This window comes from Symphalangus syndactylus, chromosome 12 (assembly GCF_028878055.3).
Source record: "Symphalangus syndactylus isolate Jambi chromosome 12, NHGRI_mSymSyn1-v2.1_pri, whole genome shotgun sequence".
Lineage (NCBI taxonomy): Eukaryota > Metazoa > Chordata > Mammalia > Primates > Hylobatidae > Symphalangus > Symphalangus syndactylus.
The window spans coordinates 83,966,769-83,991,023 of NC_072441.2; the positions used below are offsets into that span (position 1 = coordinate 83,966,769).

Consider the following 24,255-nt stretch of genomic DNA (forward strand, 5'->3'; position numbering starts at 1 on the left):
TGGTACAAGTTAAGCTGTGAAAGCCTTCTCTCCCTCACACATAGAACCTCAAGTGTCAGAAATGCTCTGCTTCCTCCATAAATCCAAAATAATATAGTCATGGATATGCATTTCATACAGGTCAGACTCGGCAAGGACAGCTACGTTCCACATACATATCTGACACAATCGGTCTCCTCCAAATACAATCCAACCAGTCTTATGTGCTTCTATCTTTCCAGCATACTCAGATTTGCCCACAAAGACTTCCTGAGGTACCATGGCATGCTGAATATACTGCTGCAGTAGTAGTGAAAATATGGGAGTTACAGTCCCAACTTTGTCACCAATTTAACATGTGGCCTTGGAGAAGTTCTCTCCTTATGCCTAAATTTCCTATTTTGTAAAATGGAAGAAAGCATCCTACCATTTTCACAGAGATTAAGTATCACAAAGAAACTGAAAGAGCTTTCTTATTGTATTGTAAACTATTACTATAAACCTGCGACAACAAATAAAGCCACCCGTTCTTTACAGCTTTGTAGCAATGGTTCTGTTAAAGATATTTTGGCCCTTCACATTTACACAACTCACTCTAACCAAAGGCACAAACTATTCTGAAGACCACAACTGGCTATGCCAAGTTTCTCCCCTCCCTGACCTCACAGACACATGCTGTGTAGAACACTACCATTGCCGCTCTTTCCCAACAAGTAACTAGGGGCTCCCAATCCCTAAAATACACACACATATCAACCTGCAAGGAACCTCCCAACATTTATTCGAGAAATAAGCTAACTTATAAGGGGAACTCCATTACACTTACACAAATAAAGGCAAACTCTTCCGGAAACACTTGCCATCCCCGCATACACACACCAACACAGCCGCTACACACCAACAGACCATCTGTCTTCTAAACCAAAAACATCTCTTTCCATGTACAAACTAACCAGTGACATTTATTAAACTTACAACACTGAGATCATCCTGTCGTTCCTACATACCGTTCAACGCGGCAGGGACACCACAGACCTTGTCACACAGGTAAACTCCCCTCTCAAGATCGTGTCCTCGACCACTCTTATCCCCTAATTAAACACACACAAACTGGACTATGGGGGAGGCTCCGATCATGCCTACAAACACAAACTAACCTGTCAGGGGCACAGCCGACTCCGCCTCCACTAGCTTACTTTCCAGCCCCCTCCGGGAGTCTGCCTGTCAGGGACACCCCTTCACCACGCCTGGACGGACTTCCCGGTAGGCTCAGGATCCCCCTCCCTGCTCTCCCCTCCCCCATCTTCACCACTGCTCTCCCGGAGGTCCAGGTCCGGGAGATGACAGTGGCTCCCAGAAAGCCCAGGATTCAATCGCTGAGAGAGTGCTTAGGCCCGAATGCCGGCCCAAATCGTTCTACTCACCGTGTCGGAGGCCGAGGCCGAGGCCGAGAGCGATGAGAGTGCAGGGAAGTGGGGAAGAGGGGGTGGCCGCCAGGCTCCTCCGCTTCCCTTGGTCCACGGCGGATCCCTCCCGCTTGTCAGGAGGCGGCCAGCGGGTAAGCTGACTGGCGGAAATGCGAGAGAGGAGAAGGGAAAGGTGGAGGGCTAAAGGGGGCAAACTGAGGGGAGGCGGGTCCCGCAACCGAGACTGGGATCGTCTCCCCTCCGCAAAGCGAACCCAAAATGGCGGCGGGAGCGGCGGCGGCGGCGGCGGCGGCAGCAGAGTGGCGGCGGTGGCGGTGGCAGCTCCTCCAGAGGGAGGGAGCGAAGGGCGCCTAGCGCCCCCCCAACCTCCCACTCCTCCCTCCTCGCGTTCTTCCCCACCGTCCCCCGCTCCGCCCGACTCCGGCCGCGTAGCGCGCACGCCCGCCCGCACGCGTACGAGTGTCTACGGGCTCGTCGCTGGCTGCTCCCACCAACCACCACCTTCGGCCGCCCCGCGCGCCAGCCAGCCCGTACGCGCTCACCCACGGGAACCCCCTCGCCCAGTCCCTCACTCCCCCTCAGGCCCTGTCAAGCCGGCTCCGGCGCAGGCCCTCACGCGTACCTTCAGCGGCGCAAGCCCAAGCCTCCTCCTCCTCCTCCTCCTCCACCTCCTCTTCTCTCCTCCCCCCCTTCCCCGCCCCCACGGCCACCAACCGCCGCCACGGCCACCGCCGCTGCCGCCAGCTCCCCCCAACCACCCTCCACCCTTCGCGCGTGCGCCTCCCACAATCCCCCCCGCGGGACTGTTCCATTCCTGTCGGCTGCAGGGGCAGGAGAGGAAGGGACGGGCAGAGCGGGTCGGGGCTTGCCGTTTGACTGGAATTGCCAGAGTGGCGGACCGAGCCCCACGACAACCTACCTCCCTGGGCTCCTCGCCGCGGTGCTGCGGCTCGCCTCCCCCTACTCCTCCTCCTCGGGATCGCGGCGAGCGGATCGAGGACTGCCTAGCGCCCCTCTGCTGACCGGTGGTTGGAGGCCGCGGCGGCTGCGCGTTGAGTCGTTTCCTGCCGGTTGACCCGAGCCTACTTCGCAGTAGCAGAACCGGTGCTTTGAAGCCGGTCGCAGGCGGTGTGTGCCGGTCGCCTAGTCAGGAGAACTAGCCCTCGACTCACGGTGAGGGAATGGACCAACAGGGGTGTTGTACCGCTGAGGGAAAGGAGCGGGACTCCTGACCTCCAGGAGGTAGGGAGTGAGGCCAGTAGGACCGGCGCGCCTCCGGGGGATTCCTCCCGGGCGTTGAGTTGCCAACCTGGGGCCCGAGGAAGATCGGCATGGTGATGTGCTTTTTGTTATTGTTATCCCTCCTCGGATTTCTCAAATTTCACACCACTGTCCATATGCGATGATGTTTGTTTGCCCTTGACGCACTTACTCATGGATGGTACTTCTTCAGCCTGGTTAGACAGCCTGGTGATAGAGGATGAAGAAACCATGTTCATTCAGTTCTGGACTTAGTCTCCCTTTTTTCCTTCAGCGAGTTATTTTTCTTAGTTCCTTATCAAAAAGTGTACATAAAAATTAGGCAACTCCAAACATGCCTCCAGGGTTGATGTGTGAAATAATAAGATAATATATGTAAAGTGGAATTAGCTCCTAGGCATAGGGAAAATGCAGAATATTGCCGTGTTGTCATTTACAGTTCTGTTGATGTCGATAAGGTTTGTTGGTGTAATTGGTAGTGTTCTGTGCCTCCAAGGCGTTAATAAAACAAAGCAAACATAGGCCTGTTAGGTTTCTGTGGCTACTGAATATTTGTTTCTCAAAACACTTGACTGATATTTGATAATTGAATGCAGCAGAAATACTGACGATTAAAGTCCACAAATAATTCCAAAGTTTACTTGATCTAGTAGTTTTTACCTTTACCCAAAGGGTAAAGCAGAATAAATTACTGGAAGGATCTACTTGGGTTTCCCTTTCCTTCACATTTGTGGACTCCTGGGGATCCAGGAAATAATTCAAAAATGACTGTTCAAAAGCCCATGCAAGGCGGGGCGCGGTGGCTAACGCTTATAATCCCAGCGCTTCGGGAGGCCGAGGCAGGCGGATGACCTGAGGTCAGGAGTTCGAGACCAGCTTGGCCAACATGGCAAAATCCCGTCTCTACTAAAAATACAAAAATTAGCCAGGCGTAGTGGTGGACGCCTGTAATCCCAGCTACTCAGGAGACTGAGGCAGGAGAATCGCTTGAACCTGGGAGGCGGAGGTTGCAGTGAGCCGAGATGGTGCTATTGCACTCCAGCCTGGGCAGCAAGAGCAAAACTCCATTTGAGGAAAAAAAAATAAAACTAAAAAGCCCTTGCAACCTCCAAAATTCAAGCAGACAGTCCCAAATTTCCCCTTTAGGGTACGTGGATTAAGTGTTGTTTACTTGTTTTGATTCTTTAAGGTAAAGAGGAAAGCAGCCTTAATTACCTCATTGTATATTTTCCTAACCAAGTCCCACACTTTCATGGAGCCCACTTGTTTACCGATCTTTTGTTAGTTGCTTCATGCATGCAAGTGTATTATGCTACCAATAACTTGTTTTATTTGAGAACAGGGACTATGTCTACTACTTAATTTACATAAAGCATCACAGGCTAGCGCAAAGCAAGTCACAGAAATATTGAAATGAGGCTGGGCGTGGTGGCTCACGCCTGTAATCCCAGCACTTTGGGAGGCCAAGGCGCGTGGATCACGAGGTCACGAGTTCAAGACCAGCCTGGCCAACATAGTGAAACCCCGTCTCTACTAATAATACAAAAAATTAGCTGGGCGTGGTGGTGAGCACCTGTAATCCCAGCTACTCAGGAGGCTGAGGCAGGAGAATCCCTTGAACCCGGGAGACGGAGGTTGCAGTGAGTGAAGATCGCACCACTGCACTCCAGCCTGGGCAACAGTGCCAGACTCTGTCTTAAAAAGAAAAAAAAAATCCAAAAAAAAATCAGGTGGGCATGGTGGAGCGCCTGTAGTCCCAGCTACTTGGTAGGCTGAGGCAGGAGAGTCGCTTGAACCCAGGAGGGAGAGGTTGCAGTGAGTCGAGATCACGCCTTTGCATTCCAGCCTGGGAGACAAGAGCGAAACTCCGTCCCAAAAAAAAAAGGAAATATTGAAATGAATGTTAGATACTTAAAATACCAGAAGAGAAAGACAATTAGCATTTGTGGACTACCGTGCCAGGGGAACACATATTCCTGTTTAATCCTTACAATAAACAACACTTTGAGGTAGATAATCTTACCCTCATTTTACAAAAGAGAAGCCTGAGGCCCGGAGAAGTCCAGTGACAATCTTTAGACTCTAGTTTGCCTGTCTTTTAAAAACCTTATACTTTTTTCACTACACCACATTTTCTTCAAAGTAAAATTTCTCATCAGCAGCATAATTGCTGTGCTTCAAAGAAAAAAAAATGCCTTTACTGGAATTTCACTACACCAGTGTATAGGGAGAGTTACTTACATATGGTCTCTGTGTTAAAATAACTTTCAGTAACTACACTGATCAATGAATTATCAGCTACATATAAGCAAATGAGATACGATTCTGTTTTTTCATGTATGCCCCAGAGCCAACTAGAGACTAAAATATATTAAGTGCTCAATAAAATGACCTCACTGAATGAACAAACCCTGAATTATTTGAACCAATGAAGATAGAATAATGGTTTCCCCAAGGATATCCACTTCTTAATCCCTAAAACCTGTAAATATGATACGTTACATGACAAGGGAAAAATCAGGATGCAGAGGGAATTAAGGTTGCTAATCAGCTGACATTAAACTAGGGAGATTATCCAGGAGTGAGCGCTCCGCAATGGCCCTCTTCAGTTTTACTTCTGTAGCTGCCCATGCTTGTGTTCCTTTTCAGAAAGACAGTAATGGAAAAGCATGTAAGCTGCCAGCACCACAGCACCACCATGGAAGCTCCCTTTCTTCAAATTGGAGTATTTGTCGTAACACCTGTAGTAACCTCTTTGAACGCTCCAACAGTGCCTTCTTGTGTGAGATCACACGTTAATATTTAGTTTGGCAGTTCTGCTAATTTGACATCCAGGAGTTTCTTCTTCACTGGTACAGCTGACTCCATCTTGGGGTCCTGATCTGATAAAAACTTTTAAAATGAGGTTTCAGGCTGGACACAGTGGCTCATGCCTATAATACCAACACTTTGGGCGACTGAGACAGGAGGATTACTTGAGGCCAGGAGTTCAAGACCAGCCCGGTCAACATAGCAAGACCCCCATCTCTACAAAAAATAAGAAAAATTAACCGGGCCATGGTGGCATGTCCAGGAGTTTGAGGCTACCGTGAGCCATGATCACACACCACTGCACTCCAGCCTGGGCGAGAGAGTGAAACTCTGTCTCTAAAATGTAAAACAAAATAAAGTTAATTTTTTTTTTTTATTCTTGAGACAGAGTTTCGCTCTTGTTACCCAGGCTGGAGTGCAATGGCGTGATCTCAGCTCACTGCAACCTCCGCCTCCCGGGTTCAAGCGATTCTCCTGTCTCAGCCTCCCAAGCAGCTGGGATTACAGGCATGTGCCACCACGCCTGGCTAATTTTGTATTTTTAGTAGAGGTGGGGTTTCTCCATGTTGGTCAGGCTGCTCTCAAGCTCCCGACCTCAGGTGATCCGCCCGCCTCAGCCTCCCAAAGTGCTGGGATTACAGGCGTGAGTCACCACACCCGGCCAGGTTAAAATATTAAAAGAATTTTTTTTTGAGACCTGCTCTTATTATGTTGCCTAGGCTGGAGACTAGCTCCCATGCTCAAGGGATCCTACTGCTGCCTCAGCCTCCTTGGTAGCTGGGACTACTGTTGGGCGAGAACTTGTTTTTTCTAAGATAAAATTTACTGAAGTATGGTCAGAGTTGACTTTACATTTGACGAGTTATGGTAAATGCTATGTAATCATAAGAGTTGTTGTTTTTTTTTTCCCACAGAGTCTTGCTCTGTCACCCAGGTTCCAGGGAAGTGGAGCGATCTCAACCTACTGCAACCTCTGCTTCCCGGGTTCAAGTGATTCTCCCGCCTCAGCCTCCTGAGCAGCTAGGACTACAGGCATGTGTCACCACGCCTGTCTAATTTGGCTAATTTTTGTATTTTTAATAGAGACAGGGTTTCGCCATGTTGGCCAAGCTGGTCTCAAACTCCTGGCCTTAGGTGATCCACCCGTCTCGGCCTCCCAAATTTCTGGGATTTAGGTGTGAGCCACCATGCCTGGCCAAGAGCCTTTAAAAATATTGGCTGGGCATGGTGGCTCATGCCAGTAACCCCACACTTTGGGAGGCCAAGGCAGGTGGATCACCTGATGCCAGGAGTTCGAGACCAGCCTGGCCAACATGATGAAACCCCATCTCAACTAAAAATACAAAAAAATTAGCTGGGCGTGGTGGCGGGTGCGTGTAATCTCACCTACTTTGAGGCTGAGGCAGGAGCATCACTTGAACCCAGGAGGCAGAGGTTGCAGTGAGCCGAGATTACACCATTGCACTCCTGCCTGGGCGACAAGAGCAAAACCCTGTCTAAACAACCAAACAAAAAATATTTATTTTATTTTGTTTTTTTTTTTCCTTTTTTTTTTGAGACAGAGTCTCACTCTATTGCCCAGGCTGGAGTGCAGTGCCACGATCTGGGCTCACTGCAACCTCCACCTCTTGGGTTCAAGCGATTCTCCTGCCTCATCCTCCCAAGTAGCTGGGATTACAGGTGCCCGCCACTACGCCCAGCTAATTTTTGTAGTTTTAGTAGAGATGGGGTTTCACCATCTTGGCCAGGCTGTTCTTGAACTCCTGACCTCGTGATCCACCCACCTCAGCTTCCCAGAGTGCTGAGATTACAGTCATGAGCCACCGCGCCCAGGCAAAAAAAAATTTTATTTAAGAGGGAAGAAATTTGAGATTTTTGTTTGGGTACAGGTTGAGTTTTTTTTGGTTTGTTTTTTGAGATGGAGTCTCACTCTATTGCCCAGTCTGGAGTGCAGTGGTGTGATCTCAGCTCACTGCAACCTCCACCTCCCGGATTCAAGTGATTCTCCTGCTTCAGCCTCCGGAGTAGCTGGGATTATAGATGCCCGCCACTACACCTGACTAATTTTTTGTATTTTTAGGAGAGACAGGATTTCACTATGTTGGCCAGGCTGGTCTCAAACTCCTGACCTTGTGATCCACTCGCCTCAGTCTCCCAAAGTGCTGGGATTACAGGCATGATCCACTGCACCTGGCCAGTTTTTTTTTTTTTTTTTTTTTTTTTACGAAAATGTTTAGGAACAGAAATGTTTTGGATTAGCCAGGCGCGGTGGCTCACTCCTGTAATCCCAGCATTTTGGGAGGCTGAGGCGGGTGGATCACGAGGTCAGGAGATCGAGACCACGGTGAAACCCCGTCTCTACTAAAAATACAAAAAAATTAGCCAGGCGTGGTGGTGGGCGCCTGTAGTCCCAGCTACTCGGAGAGGCTGAGGCAGGAGGATGGTGTGAACCCGGGAGGCGGAGCTTGCAGTGAGCCGAGATTGCGCCACTGCACTCCAGCCTGGGTGACAGAGCAAGACTCTGTCTCAAAAAAAAAAAAAAAAAAAAAAGAAATGTTTTGGATTTGAGATTTGAGCTACTGCCCCCGGCCTTTTTTTCTTTTCTTTTTTTTGTTTTTTTTTTGTTTTTGAGAAGGAGTCTCACTGTGTTGCCCAGGCTAGAATGCAGTGGTGCAGTCTTGGCTCACTACAACCTGCATCTCCTGAGTTCAAGTGATTCTCCTCCTGCCTCAGCCTCCTGAGTAGCTGAGATTCCGGGCACCCACTACCATGCCCAGCTAAGTTTTGTATTTTAGTAGAGCTGGGGTTTCAGCATGTTGGTCAGGCTGGTTGGTCTTGAACTCCTGACCTCAAATGTTCCACCTGCCTCGGCCTCCCAAGGGTTTTTTGTTTATTTTTATTTATTTTATTTTATTTATTTTATTTATTTTTTTTTGTGACAGAATCTCACTCTGTCGCCCAGGCTGGAGTGCAGTGGAGGGATCTCGGCTCACTGCAAGTTCCGCCTCCTGGGTTCAAGCGATTCTCCTGCCTCAGCCTCCCGAGTAGCTGGGACTACAGGCGCCCACCACCACGCCTGGCTAATTTTTTGTATTTTTAGTGAAGACGGGGTTTCACCGTGTTAGCCAGGGTGGTCTTGATCTCCTGACCTCGTGATCCGCACATCTTGGCCTCCGAAAGTGCTGGGATTACAGGCATGAGCCACTGCGCCCAGCCTTTTTTTTTTTTTTTTTTTGAGACAGATTCTTGCACTGTCACCCAGGCTGGAGTGTAATGGTACAACCTCGGCTCACTGCAACCTCCCCCTCCCGGGTTCAAGCAATTCTACTGCCTCAGCCTCCTGAGTAGCTGGGATTACAGGTGCCCGCCACCACGCCTGACTAATTTTTTGTATTTTTAGTAGAGACAGGATTTCACTATGTTGGCCAGGCTGTTCTCAAACTCCTGACCTTGTGATCTACCCTCCTCAATCTCCCAAAGTGCTGGGATTATAGGCGTGATCCACTGCGCCTGGCCAGTTGTTTTTTTTTGTTTGTTTGTTTGTTTTGTTTTGTTTTGTTTTTACAAAAATGGGAAGAGAAATGTTTTGGATTTGAGATTTTGTTGGATTTTGGAATATTTGCGTTATACCTACTGTTTGAACATCCCAAATTTGAAAATCTGAAACCTTAAGTGTTAACATGAGCACCTTAATAAAGTTTGGACAGTATTTCTTTTATAAACAATATTATTGATATTGCTAACTATTAACATTAGAAATGAAAGTCAAGAAAGGTAATTACCTGGAACGTTAGCACCCAGAAATACCCAATTGTGTTGGTATTTGTTTTCTTTTAAGTTTTCATTTTTATGCATCTCCACCTCAGAACCATAATCTAAATTTACAGTTGAATTCATATCAATACCTCAGTGGTGTACCATTGAGTGCTAAAATTCTAGAATGTTAATCTCAGTCGTGCGTGTACACTAACATGCCTTTTGTGAAGTCTTTTGAAACCTATCAGATACAGCCTGGAGTCCATTTTGCTGAAGAGTATCTAGAATATCTGCTACCCTAAGAAGCAATCATAGTCCCTTCCATAGTAGTTTGTTTTAACTTGTCCACTGTTCTGAGTAGCGTGATGAAATTTTGCACCACCCTGTCCTGGATGTGAATCAACATAACCACGCTGTATGTGCTACCCATTGGTTAGTCATTGACATCATCGGCTTTTGACATCCATCTGTGGACATCGGCATGATTCAATGATTCAGGATCACCCTAAAATGATCCCCCTTCTTAGGCATAGTCAGAAGGTCGATAGTAGCTACATCACAATTCCTAAGTCATTCACTTTATCTCATCTGACAAGCGTTTTGTCATCTCACATCAACACAAGAAGGGTGAGCACGGTACAGTGAGATATGAGATATTTTAAGAGTGAGTGAGGGCCGGGCGCGGTGGCTCACGCTTGTAATCCCAGCACTTTGGGAGGCCGAGGCGGGCGGATCACGAGGTCAGGAGATCGAGACCACGGTGAAACCCCGTCTCTACTAAAAATACAAAAAAATTAGCCGGGCGTGGTGGCGGGCGCCTGTAGTCCCAGCTACTCGGAGAGGCTGAGGCGGGAGAATGGCGTGAACCCAGGAGGCGGAGCTTGCAGTGAGCCAAGACTGCGCCACTGCACTCCAGCCTGGACGACAGAGCGAGACTCCGTCTCAAAAAAAAAAAAAAAAAAAAAAAAAAAAGAGTGAGTGAGACCATATCCACATAACTTTTATACAGTATATTGTTCCATTTTCTTATTGGTTATTGTTGTTCATTTGTTACTGTGCCACATTTATAAATTAAACTTGATTATAGGTATATACCTATAGGAAAAAACTGTGTGTATGGGTTTGTGTGTGTGTTTATTTATTTAGTGATCAGTACTCTGTATGGTTTCAGGCATCCCCTGGGAATCCTGCAGTGGGCTCTCCCGAGGATAAGTTGGGACTACTGTATTTCCTTCCTTCTTGCTTTCTCCATTGCAGAAGCGCTAATGCAGCTTTAAAAGCTGGGAAGCTTTAAAAAGTGTATATTGCATCATCACTTGCACTGTTTTCAGAATTGTAAACTACATGCATATTTCTAGCAAAAACACCTATAGGTACAAGACTGAGGTTGGCCAGACACAATGCTCACATGTATAATCCCAGCACTTTATGGGAGGCCGAAGTGGGAGAATTGCTTCAGGCCAGGAGCTGAAGACCAGCCTGGCAACATAGCCCCATGTCTATAAAAAAGTAAAAATTAGCCAGTCATGGTGGTACATGCCTGTAGTCCAACCTTGTCGAACCTGTGGCCCATGGGCTGCATACAACCCAGGACTGCTTTGAACAGGGCCCAACACAAATTGATAAACTTCCTTAAAACATTATGAGCCTTTTTTTTAATCTGTGATTTCATTGTTGTTGCTATTTTAGCTCATCAGCTGTTGTTAGTGTTGGTGTGTCTTATGTGTGACTCAAGACAATTCTTTCGACATGGCCCAGGAAAACCAAGATTGGACACCCCTGCTGTAGTCCAAGCTCCTCACGAGGCTGAAGGGAGAGGATCGCTTGAGCCCAGGAGTTCAAGACTGCAGTGAGTGATGATACCACTGCACTCAAGCCTTGGAGACTGCTGGAGACCCTATCTCAAACAAAACAAAAACAAAAACCTTAGAGCTGGGAGAAGTTAGCCCTGTTGAAGTTTGTGATAATCAGTAAATTTCACAACTCTTTTACTTTTATAGCTCTAACGTTGCTCTAGGAATCCAAACCTGGGGAGATAGATATTATTAAGATGAGAAAATACAGCATAAGGAATTCTGCTTTTTCTCTCTGAAATTATGAAAACAATGAAATTACTCTTTGTGGCATGGCATGGTGGCTCACGCCTGTAATCCCAGCACTTTGGGAGGCCAAGGAGGGCAGATCACTTGAGGTCAGGAGGTCAGCCTGGCCAACATGGTGAAACCTCATCTCTACTAAAAATACAAAAATTAGCCGGGCATGGTGGCAGACACCTATAATCCCAGCTTCTTGGGAGGCTGAAGCAGGAGAATCACTTGAACCCAGGAGTCAGAGGTTGCAGTGAGCCGAGATCGCGCCACTGCACTCCAGCCTGGGCGACAGAGTGAGACTCTGTCTCGAAAAAAAAAAAAAAAGAAATTAGTCTTTGTGAGCCAAACTTTTCATATGGGACTCGAGATTTAGGACAATCTCAACCTCAACACTGTTGACATCTGGGGATGGATCATTCTTTGTTGTGGGGGACTCTCCTGTGCATTGTAGACTGTTTAGCAACATACCTGGCCTCTACTCACTCGATGCCAGTAGCATCCTCCCTTCCCTCCCTCAGTTGTGACAACCAAAATGCCTCCAAACATTCATTTTCAAGTATTGGGGGAGGGTTTCAAAATCCCCCTGGTAGAGAACTACTAATTTAGAGAAAGAATTATTGATATTGAGGAATCAGTCTGAGTTTAGTACAAAGGAAAGTCATGACAGACTAATATATCCTTCTTGTTAGAATGGCCGGGTGCGGTGGCTCACACCTGTAATCCCAGCACTTTGAGAGGTCAAGGCTGGTGGATCACGAGGTCAGGAGTTCAAGACCATCCTGGCCAAGATGGTGAAACCCCGTGTCTACTAAAAATACAAAACTTAACCAGACATGGTTTCGGGCACCTGTAATCCCAAGCTACTCGGGAGGCTGAGGCAGAGAATTGCTTGAACCCGGGAGACGGAGTTGTTTTTTTTGTTGTTGTTGTTGAGATGGAGTTTCGCTCTTGTTGCCCAGGCTGGAGTGCAATGGCATGATCTCGGTTTGCTGCAACTCCGCCTCCCGGGTTCAAGCAATTCTCCCGCCTCGGCCTCCCAAGTAACTGGGATTGCAGGCACGCGCCACCACGTCCGGCTAATTTTGTATTTTTAGTAGAGACGGGGTTTCTCCATGTTGGTCAGGCTGGTCTCAAACTCCCGACCTCAGGTGATCCGCCCGCCTTGGCCTCCCAAAGTGCTCAGATGACAGGTGTGAGCCACTGCGCCAGCCAAAAAAAAGAATTCTTAGAATGGTAGATCAAAGTAATTCCATTATTGGTATGTCCTCATTAAAATTAGGCATTTGATAATCTCGCACAGTGGCTTTTTGGAGATATGTATACTGAGTGTTTAATTGGTTGAATAACCATACCCAAAGGCTACATGTTAGCAAAATGGGTTGAACTTCCCTTAACCATGGACATACAGGCAGTGGTTATCACTTTTGGCTGCACATTGGAATGAGCTGGGGAGCTTTAAAAATATTGATGTCTGGGTCACTATCAGAGGCTGATGTAATTGATCTGAGGCACACTCTGGGTATCAGAATTTTTAAACTATACCCAAGTGGGCCGGACACAGTGGCTCATGTCTATAATCCCAGCACTTTGAGAGGCCAAGACAGGTGGATCACTTGAGCCCAAGAGTTTGAGAGCAACCTGGGCAACATAATGAGATCCTTTCTCTACAAAAAAGATACAAAAATTAGCTGGGCATGGTGGCACACGCCTGTAATGCCAGCAGTTGAGAGGCCAAGGTAGACAGATCGCTTGAGCTCAGGAGTTTGAAACTAACCTGGACCACATGGCGAAACCCTGTCCCTACAAAAAAAAAAAAAAAAATACAAACTGACCAGGCGCAGTGGCTCACGCCTGTAATCCCAGCACTTTGAGATGGCGAGACTGGCTGATCACCTAAGGTCAGGAGTTTTGAGACCAGCCTGGCCAACATGGTGAAACCCTGTCTCTACTAAAAATAAAAAAATTAGCTGGGCGTGGTGGCAGGTGCCTGTAATCCCAGCTACTAGGGATGCTGAGGCAGGAGAATTGCTTGAAACCAGGAGACAGAGGTTACAGTGAGCCGAGATTACACTATTGCACTCCAGCCTGGGTGACAAAAGCAAAACTCCATCTCACAAAAAAAAAAAAAAATTACAAACTGTACCCAGGCTATGCTAGGTAATCCTATCCTGTTAAATAGTTGTATCAATGACTTGAATGAGATCGATGTGGATATATTTTTCAAATTTATACCTTTTGCAAAATTTTTAAAGGGTAGGTAGTATGTTGGTGACAGATTTTAAAAAACAAAAAGATCTTCAGATGTGGAATCTTCTGTTGGATCTTATAACAAAAAGAAGACATTAGGCTGGGTGCAGTGGCTCACGCCTGTAATCCCAGCACTTTTGAGAGGCAGAGGCAGGCATATCGCTTGAGCCCAGGAGTTGAAGACCAGCCTGGACGACATGGTGAAACCCCATCTCAACAAAAAACACAAAAATTAGCCAAGTGTAGTGGCACACGCCTGTAGTCCAAGCTACTTGAGAGGCTGAAGTCCAAGGATTGAGATGGAGATTACAGTGAGCCAAGATCACATCATCACACTGCAGCCTAGGTGACAGAGCAAGACCTTGTCTCAAAAAAAGAAAAAGACATGGCCAGGCACAGTGGCTCACGCTTGTAATCCCAGCACTTTGGGAGGCCGAGGCGGGCGGATCACGAGGTCAGGAGATCGAGACCATGGTGAAACCCCGTCTCTACTAAAAATACAAAAAAAATGAGCCGGGCGTGGTGGCGGGCACCTGTAGTCCCAGCTACTCGGAGAGGCTGAGGCAGGAGAATGGCGTGAACCCGGGAGGCGGAGCTTGCAGTGAGCCGAGATCGCGCCACTGCACTCCAGTCTGGGCGACAGAGCAAGACTCCATCTCAAAAAAAAAAAAAGAAAAAGACATTAGCAGAAAAGCTGAGGAAATCCATAATAAAATCTGTAGCTTAGTAAATACTATTGTTCCAACTTTAATTTCTTAATTTTGATAATTGTCCTGTAGTTTTATTTATATATATAGATATATATATATAGACATAGATATAACATTAAGGAAAGCTGAATGAAGAGTGTACGAAAGTTCTTTGTACTACCTTTGCAACTCATCTGTAAGTTTACATTGGTTTGTTTGTTTGTTTGCTTGCTTTCAAATAGGACCTCACTCTTACCCAGGCTGGAGTGCAGTGGTGCAATCCTAGCTCACTGCAACCTCGAGCTTCTTGACTCAAGGGATCCTCCTGCCTCAGCCTCCTGAGCAGCCACAACTACAGGCACAGGCAACTATGTTCAGCTAATTTTTTTTATTATTAGTAGAGATAAGATCTTCCTATGTTGCCCAGGCTAGTCTCGAACTCCTGGTCTCCAAAAGTGCTGGGATTACAGGCCTGAGCCATTGTGCACAGCTTCCACTATCTAATTTTAGAACTTTTTTTTTTTTTTTGAGACGCAGTCTCCTGTTGCCAGGTTGGAGTGCAGTGGTGCTATCGCTATCTCGGCTCACTACAACCTCCACCTCCTGGGTTCAAGCGATTCTCCTGCCTCAACCTCCCGAGTAGCTGGGATTACAGGCATGCGCCACCATGCCCAGCTAATTTTTGTATTTTTAGTAGAGACAGGGTTTCACCACGTTGGCCAGGATGGTCTCGATCCCCTGACCTCGTGATCCACCCGCCTCGGCCTCTCAAAGTGCTGGGATTGCAGGCGTGAGCCACCGTGCCCAGCCTAATTTTAGAACATTTTTATCACCCCTAAAAGAATCCTATCAGTTGGCCGGGCGCGGTGGCTCACGCTTGTAATCCCAGCACTTTGGGAGGCCGAGGCGGGCGGATCACGAGGTCAGGAGATCGAGACCACGGTGAAACCCCGTCTCTACTAAAAAATACAAAAAATTAGCCGGGCGCGGTGGCGGGCGCCTGTAGTCCCAGCTACTCGGAGGCTGAGGCAGGAGAATGGCGTGAACCCAGGAGGCGGAGCTTGCAGTGAGCCGAGATTGCGCCACTGCACTCCAGCCCGGGCGACAGAGCGAGACTCTGTCTCAAAAAAAAAAAAAAAAAAAAAAAAAAAAAAGAATCCTATCAGTAGTCATATTCCATTTCTCCCTCCCATTGCCTCTCACAACCACTAATCAATTATATAATTAATAAACAAATTCTGGACATTTCATATAATTGAAATCATATGTGGTCTTTTGCAACTGGCTTCTTTTACTTTGTTTTCAAGGTTCATCCACGTTATATCATGCATCAGAACTTTGTTTCTTTTTTTTTTTTTTTTTTTTTTTTGAGACGGAGTCTCGCTCTGTCGCCCAGGCTAGAGTGCAGTGGCGCAATCTCGGCTCACTGCAAGCTCCGCCTCCCGGGTTCACGCCATTCTCCTGCCTCAGCCTCTCCGAGTAGCTGGGACTACAGGCGCCCGCCACCGCGCCCGGCTAATTTTTTGTATTTTTAGTAGAGACGGGGTTTCACCGTGGTCTCGATCTCCTGACCTCGTGATCCGCCCGCCTCGGCCTCCCAAAGTGCTGGGATTACAAGCGTGAGCCACCGCGCCCGGCTGAACTTTGTTTCTTATAGCCAAATAATATTCCATTATATGGCTATACCACATTATGTCTATTCATGTATCAGTTGATGGACATGTGAGTTTTTTCCACTTTTTGGCTATTACAAATAATACTGCTGTGTACATTTGTGCACAAGTTTTGTGTACACATGTTTTCATTTTTCTTTTATACCTGAGAGTGGAATTGCAGGTCATATGGTAACTCCATGTTTTACCTTTCGAGGAACTGCTGGACTTTTCCAAAGTGGCCTCACCATTTTAAAATTCCAACAGCAACGTATAAGAATACTAGTTTGGGGCCAGGTACAGTGGCTCACGCCTGTAATCCCTGCACTTTGGGAGGCCAAGGTGGGCAGATTGCCTGAGCTCAGGAGTTCGAGACCAGCCTGGGCAACACGGTGAAACCCTGTCTCTACTAAAATACAAAAAATTAGCCGGGCGTGGCAGTGTGCACCTGTAATCCCAGCTACTGGGGAGGCTGAGGCAAGAGAATTGCTTGAACCTCAGAGGCGGAGGTTGCATGAGGCAAGATTGTGCCACTGCACTCCAGCCTGGGTGACAGAGCGAGACTCCGTCTCAAAAAAAAAAAAGGACTGCCAGGCGCGGTGGCTCACGCTTGTAATCCCAGCACTTTGGGAGGCTGAGGCGGGCGGATCACGAGGTCAGGAGATCGAGACCATGGTGAAACCCCGTCTCTACTAAAAATACAAAAAATTAGCCGGGCGTGGTGGCGGGCGCCTGTAGTCCCAGCTACTCGGAGAGGCTGAGGCAGGAGAATGGCGTGAACTCGGGAGGCAGAGCTTGCAGTGAGCCGAGATTGCGCCACTGCACTCCAGCCTGGGTGACAGAGCGAGACTCCATCTCAAAAAAAAAAAAAAAAAAGGACTGGACGTGGTGGCTCACACCTGTAATCCCAGCACTTTGGGAGGCCAAGGCAGGTGGATCATGAGGTCAGGAGTTCAAGACCAGCCTGGCCAACATGGTGAAACCCTGTTTCTACTCAAAATACAAAATTGCCGGGCGCGGTGGCTCGCGCCTGTAATCCCAGCACTTTGGGAGGCCGAAGCAAGCAGATCACAAGGTCAGGAGATCGAGACCATCCTGGCTAACACAGTGAAACCCTGTCTCTACTAAAAATACAAAAAACTAGCCAGGCGTGGTGGTGGGCACCTGTAGTCCCAGCTACTCTGGAGGCTGAGGCAGGAGAATGGCATGAATCCAGGAGGCAGAGCTGGTAGTGAGCCGAGATCGCACCACTGCACTCCAGCCTGGGCAAAAAAGCGCAAGACTCTGTCTGAAACAATAACAACAACAACAACAAAAATTAGCTAGGCGTGGTGACACGCACCTGTAATCCCAGCTACTCGGGAGGCTGAGGCAGGAGAATGGCTTGAACCTGGGAGGCAGAGATTGTGGTGAGCTGAGATCATACCACTGCACTCTAGCCTGGGTGATAGAGTGGGACTCCATCTAAAAAAAAAAAAATACCAGTTTTCTGCTCGCTTCAGCAGTACATACACTAAAATTGGAATGATATGGAGATTAGCATGGTCCCTGTGCAAGGATGACATGGAAATTCGTGAAGTGGCCCATGTTTTTACTGGATAAAGAAAATGTGATACATATACACCACGTAATACTATGCAGCCATAAAAAGCAATGAGATCATGTCTTTTGGAGGGACATGCATGAAGCTAGAAGCCATTATCCTTAGCAAACTAACACAGGAACAGAAAACCAAACACCATGTGTTCTCACTTATAAGTGGGAGCTGAACAATGAGAACACATGGACACGGGGAGGGGGACAACACACACTGGGGCCTGTCGTTGGAGGGTGTGGGGGGAGGGAGAGCATTAGGAAAAATAGCTAATGCATGCTGAGCTTAATACCTAGGTGATGGATTGATAGGTGCAGCAAACCACTATGGCACACATTTACCTGTGTAACAAACCTGCATATCCTGTACACGTACCCCAAAACTAAAAAATAACCACAGATCATCAATACTTGTACTTTCTCTTTTTTTGAGACTGAGTTCTCCGTCGCCCAGGCTAGAGTGCAGTGGTGCGATCTTGGCTCACTGCAACCTCTGCCTCCCAGATTCAAGCAATTCTCCTACCTCAGCCTCCCGACCAGCTGGGATTACAGGCGCGTGCCACCATGCCCAGCTAATTTTGTATTTTTAGTAGAGACAGAGTTTCACCATGTTGACTAGGCTGCTCTCAAAGTCCTGACCTTGGATGATCCACTTGCCTCAGCTTCCTAAAGTGCTGGGATTACAGGCGTGAGCCACCATGCCAGGCTAATACTTGTACTTTCTATGAGTAAAAATAAATGAGTTCTTTGACCCTCAAAAAAAAAAAAAAAGAGAGAGAGAGAGAATCCCAGTTTTTCCAGATCCTGTCCAACACGTATCATTGTCAGTTCTTTTGATTTGAGCCATCCTAGTGGGTGTGAAGTGGTACCTCATTGTGGTTTTTATTTGCATTTTCTAGATGACTAATAATGTTGAGCATCTTTTCATGTGCTTTTTGGCCATTTGTATAACTTTTACACTTTGGAGAAATGCCTACTCAAATCTTTTGCCTTTTTTTTCTTAATTTGAGGCAGGGTCTCACTCTGTTGCCCCAGCTGTAGTGCAGTGGTGCAATCACGGCTCACTGCAGCCTCAGCCTCTCAGCCTCCCAGACCCAGGTGATCCTCCCACCTCAGCCTCCCAAATAGCTGGGTCCACAGTAGCATGCCACCGCGCCTGGCTAATGTTTTAAATTTTTTTGTAGAGAGCAGGTTTCATTATGTTACCCAGGCTGGTCTCAAACTCCTGGGCATAAGCGATCCTTCTGCCTCAGCCTCACAAAGTGCTGGGATTGCAGGTGTGAGCCACTGCACGTGGCTCTTTTGCCCATTTTTATTTTATTTTATTTTATTTATTTATTTTATTGTTTATTTTTGTTTCATTTTATTTTATTTTATTTATTGATTTTTTATTTTTATTTTTATTTTTTTTGAGACAGAGTTTGCTGTTGCCCAGGCTGCAGTGCAATGGCATGATCTCGGCTCACTGCAGCCTCCACCTCCTGGGCTCAAGCGATTCTCCTGCCTCAGCCTGCGGAGTGGCTGGGACTACAGGCATACGCCACCACGCCCGGCTAATTTTGTTTTTTTTTTTTTTTTTTTTTTTTTTTTTGTGAGACGGAGTCTCTCTCTGTCGCCCAGGCTGGAGTGCAGTGGCGCAATCTTGGCTCACTGCAAGCTCCGCCTCCCGGGTTCACGCCATTCTCCTGCCTCAGCCTCTCCGAGTAGCTGGGACTACAGGCGCCCGCCACCACGCCCGGCTAATTTTTTGTATTTTTTAGTAGAGATGGGGTTTCACCGTGGTCTCGATCTCCTGACCTCGTGATCCGCCTGCCTCGGCCTCCCAAAGTGCTGGGATTACAAGTGTGAGCCACCGCGCCTGGCCTAATTTTGTATTTTTAGTAGAGAAGGGGTTTCTCCATGTTGGCCAGGCTGGTCTCAAACTCCCGACCTCAGGTGATCTGCCTGCCTCGGCCTCCCAAAGTGCTGGGATTACAGGTGTGAGCCACCCCACCAGGCCCCCCATTTTTAAATTGAGTTGCCTTTTTATTAAGTTGTAAATGTTCTTTATATATTATGGAGATAAGTTCTATGTGATTTGCAAATATTTTCTCCCATTCTGTGGGTTGTCTTCCACTTACTTGATGGTATCCTTTGAAGTACAAGTGTCTGATTTGGATAAAATTCGTTATCTATTTTCAGTTTTTTTGTTTTGTTTTGTTTTTGTTTTTTAAGACGGAGTCTCTGTCACCAGGCTGGACTGCAGTGACGCAATCTCAGCTCACTGCAACTTCTGCCTCCCGGGTTCAAGTGATTCTCCTGCCTCAGCCTCCTGAGTAGCTGGGACTACAGGTGCACACCACCACGCCCATCTAATTTTTGTATTTTTAGTAGAGATGGAGTTTCACCATGTTGGCCAGGATGGTCTTGATATCTTGACCTTGTAATCCGCCCACCTCAGCCTCCCAAAGTGCTGGGATTACAGGTGTGAGCCACTGTGCCCAGCCCATTTTTAGTTCTTTTGCTTGTGCTTTTGATGTTATATCTAAGAAACCATTGCATAACACACGATAATGAAAATTTACTCCTGTATTTTCTTCTATAGAAGAAATTAGAGGCTGAGCATGGTGGCGCACGCCTGTAATCTCATCACTTTGGGAGGCCAAAGTGGGTGGATCACCTGAGGTCAGGAGTTCAAGGCCAGCCTGGCCAACATGGTGAAACCCTGTCTCTCCTAAAAAGACAAAAAATTAATTGGGCGTGGTGGCAGGCACTTGTGATCCCAGCTACTCAGGAGGCTAAGGCAGGAGAATTGCTTGAACCCGGAAGGTGGAGGTTGCAGTGAGCCGAGATCGTGCCGTTGCACTCCAGCCTGGGCAACGACAGCAGAACTCCGTCTCAAAAAAAAAAAAAAAATTAGAAAACTCGCCCCTGCAAGTTTTTTTTTGTTTTTTGTTTTGTTTTGTTATGTTTTTTGAGATGGAGTCTTGCTCTGTCACCCAGGCTGGAGTGCAGTGGCGCGATCTCAGCTCACTGCAAGCTCCACCTCCCAGGTTCACACCATTCTCCTGCCTCAGCCTCCCGAGTAGCTGGGACTACAGGCACCTGCCACCACGCCCGGCTAATTTTTTGTATTTTTCGTAGAGAGGGGGTTTCACTGAGTTAGCCAGGATGGTCTCGATCTCCTGACCTTGTGACCCACCTGCCTCAGCCTCCCAAAGTGCTGGGATTACAGGCGTGAGCCACCACGCCTGGCCGCCCCCTGCAAGTTTTATACCTGTAGCTCTTACATTTAGGTCTATGAGCTATTTTGCATTCATTTTTGTGTATAATGTGAGGTAGGGGTCCATTTTCATTCTTTTGCATGAGTATCAGGTTGTCCCAGCACTATTTGTTGAAGAGACTATTCTTTCCTCATTGAAGTGTCTTGGCATCCATGTTGAAAATCAGTTGACCATGATGTAAGCATATGCCAATACCAGACTATCTTGATTACTGTAGCTTTATAGTAAGTTTTCGAATCAAGATGTATGAGTCCTTTAAATTTTTTATTTTTCAAGAATGCTTGGGCTATTCTAGGTCTATGGCATTTCCATATGAATTTTGAGATCAGCTTCAAAAGTTTTTTCTTAAGACAGGGTCTCACTGTGTCACCCAGGTTGGAGTGGAGTGGTGCGATGCTAGAGTCCACTGCACTTTTCGACCTCTCAGGCTCAAGCGATCCTCCCACCTCAGCTCCCCAAGTAGCTGGGACTACAAGCATGAGCCACTACACCCAGCTAATTTTGTGTTTTTCGTAGAGACAGGGTTTCACCCTGTTGCTCAGGCTGGTCTTGAACTCCTAGCTCAATTGATCCACCCGCCTCGGCCTCCCAAAGAGCTGGGATTATAGGCATGAGCCACTGCACCTAGCTAGCTTGACAATTTTGACCAAAAAGATTGCTGGGATTTTTTTTTTTTTTTTTTTTTTTTTTTTTTTTTGAGACGGAGTCTCGCTCTCTCACCCAGGCTGGAGTGCAGTGGCGCGATCTCGGCTCACTGCAAGCTCCGCCTCCCGGGTTCACGCCATTCTCCTGCCTCAGCCTCTCCGAGTAGCTGGGACTACAGGCGCCCGCCACCACGCCCGGCTAATTTTTTTTGTATTTTTAGTAGAGACAGGGTTTCACCGTGGTCTCGATCTCCTGACCTCATGATCCGCCCGCCTCGGCCTCCCAAAGTGCTGGGATTACAAGCGTGAGCCACCGCGCCCGGCCTAGATTGCTGGGATTTTGATGGTAGCAATATTTTTTTTAAAAAAGGACTGGTGATTTTAGTGAACTGTGTTCTCGGTATGAAGCAATGGTGTGATGGAATTACAAAAGTCACTCTTGGAAATATAATATCCTAAATTAGGGAAACAGTAGATCATACCTGAAGTGTATTGGGGTAATATAGAGAAGGGACTTGTACTGCATGATAATTGCTTTAGGAAACTGAAAGCATTTATGGGGGAGGGGTGGGGAGCAGAGGACCATAACTACCTTTCTTTTTTTTCTTTTTTTTTTTTTTTTTTTTTTTTTTGAGATAGAGTCACTCTCTCACCCAGACTGGCGTGCAGTGGCGCAATCTTGGCTCATTGCAACCTCTGCCTCCCAGGTTCACGTGATTCTTGTGCCTCAGCCTCCCAAGTAGCTGGAACTACAGGCATGCGCCACCACGCCCAGCTAATTTTTTGTTTTTTTTTTTTTTTTTTTTTTTTCAGTAGAGACGAGGTTTCACCATGTTGGCCAGGCTGGTCTCAAACTCCTGACCTCAGGTGATCTGCCCACCTCGGCCTCCCAAAGTGCTGGGATTACAGATGTGAGCCACTGCACCTGGCCCATAACTACCTTTAATATTTGAAAAGCTGTCATGTGGAAGATGGCTTGTAAAACCCAAGAGGAGGCCAGGTGTGGTGGCTCACGCCTGTCATCCCAGCACTTTGGGAGGCCGGGGCAGGCAGATCACCTGAGGTTGGGAGTTCAAGACCAGCCTGACTAAGATGGAGAAACCCCGTCTCTACTAAAAATACAAAATTAGCCAGACATGGACGTGGTGGTGCATGCGGGCAATCCTAGCTACTCAGGAGGCTGAGGCGGGAGAATCGCTTGAACCCAGGAGGCGGAGGTTGTGGTGAGCCGAGATCATCCCATTGCACTCCAGCCTGGGCAACAAGAGCAAAACTCCATCTCAAAAAAAAATAAAAAACCCAAGAGGAAGACTAGGACAGTGAATGGAAGCTACAAGGAGACATGTTGCCTCGAACTACTGAAGAACTTTTATTAAAAGCTGTGTAAAAACTATAATGACTACCTATTGAGTTCCCCATCACTGGAAATCGTTAGGCATTTGCTGATTGACAGTGTAGCACATATAGTGGCTAATGGGAAAGGCTTGAGAGTCAAACATAGATTTCAATTCTAAAACTGCCTGATTTTAGGATATATACCCTGGGAGTTAATTAATCTATCCATACTTATTTTCAGCTGAGCATAATAACGTGTACCTGATGGGACTGTTGTGAGATAATGCCTTTAATTTGCTTATTATAGAGCCTATTTCAGAAAAATACTCAGTGATTAATATTAAGATCAATGTAGCACTAATTTGTTCTGAACTAGTTCAATCCTTAGACTAGGTCGACATAATCTTAAGCATCTGTGGTTCTCGCCTATAATCTCAGCACTTTCGGAGGCCGAGGCAGGCAGATCGCTTGAGGTTCAGGAGTTTGAGACTAGCCTGGCCAAAATGGTGAAACCTCGTCTCTACTAAAAATACAAAAACTAGCCAGGCGTGGTGGTGTGTACCTGTAATCCCAGCTACTTGGGAGGCTGAGGCAGGAGAATTTCTTGAACCCAGGAGGCAGAGGTTGCAGTGAGCCGAGATTGGGCCACTACCCTCCAGCCTGGGCGACAGAGCAAGAGTCCATCTCAAAAAGAAAAAAAAAAAAAAGAATCTGTTATTCTCGCTGGGTATAGTGGCTCACACATGTAATCCCAACTACTCATGAGGCTGAAGTGAGAGGTTACATGGCCAGTGGTTTGATACCAGCCTTGGTGACATAATGAGACCCTGACTCTAAGAAAAAAAAAGGGCCCAGTGTGGTGGCTCACACTCGTAATCCCACCGTGTTGGGAGATGGAGGCAGGACGATCCCTTGTGCCCAGGATTTTGAGACCAGACTGGGCAACATAGTAAGACCCGGCCCTGTCTCTACAAAAACAATTAAAAATAAATTAGCCAGGTGTGGTGGTGTGCACCTGTGGTCCCAGTTACTTGGGAGGCTGAGGTGAGAGGATCATTTCAGCCTGAGAGGTCGAGGTTGCAGTGAGCCATGATCACGCCACTGCACTGAAGTTTTAGCATGTAGTCTTTGGGATACCTTTCTAAATTTGGCACAGGCTGTTTCTGACTTCCTTCTGAAGTTACATTTGGCCTGTCTAGGCAAGAATCCTTTTTTTATTGTTTGTTTAAAGAAAGATAATTTGGCCGGGTGCGGTGGCTCACGCCTGTAATCCCAGCACTTTGGGAGGCCGAGGCGGGTGGATTGCCTGAGCTAAGGAGTTCAAAACCACCCTGGGCAACATGGTGAAACCCCATCTCTACTAAACACCAAAAAATTACCCAAGTGTGGTGGCATGCATCTGTACTCAGGAGGCTGAGGCAGGAGAACTGCTTGAGCCCAGGAGTCAGAGGTTGCAGTGAGCCAAGATTGTGCCACTGCACTCCAGCTTGGGTAACAGAGTGAGACTGT

At 47.2% G+C, this 24,255-nt stretch overlaps 1 protein-coding gene, 1 non-coding gene and 2 pseudogenes across 7 annotated transcripts in view; 3 read left to right on the forward strand and 1 right to left on the reverse strand.

Moving 5' to 3' along the window:
• Positions 1-2,430, reverse strand: part of ASH1L (ASH1 like histone lysine methyltransferase) — a 237,985-nt gene extending 235,555 nt beyond the window's left edge. The window contains exons 1-2 of one of the 6 annotated variants that reach the window (XM_063626692.1): positions 2,029-2,091; positions 1,404-1,546 (exon numbers count right to left, since the gene is read on the reverse strand). The gene's annotated coding sequence lies outside the window, so the exon portion shown is untranslated. Of the gene's footprint in view, positions 1-1,403; positions 1,794-2,028; positions 2,167-2,325 lie in introns of those variants that run through there. The other 5 variants (XM_063626691.1, XM_063626693.1, XM_063626695.1 and 2 more) reach the window with 5 other exon arrangements.
• LOC134734406 (WAS/WASL-interacting protein family member 1-like) overlaps positions 1,556-24,255 on the forward strand; it is a 33,770-nt pseudogene continuing 11,070 nt past the window's right edge.
• On the forward strand, positions 10,218-15,139 carry LOC134734870 (uncharacterized; annotated as a pseudogene).
• LOC134734975 (U6 spliceosomal RNA) lies at positions 17,396-17,504 on the forward strand. Its single transcript, XR_010117842.1, has one exon. It is a non-coding gene; the product is annotated as a U6 spliceosomal RNA (small nuclear RNA).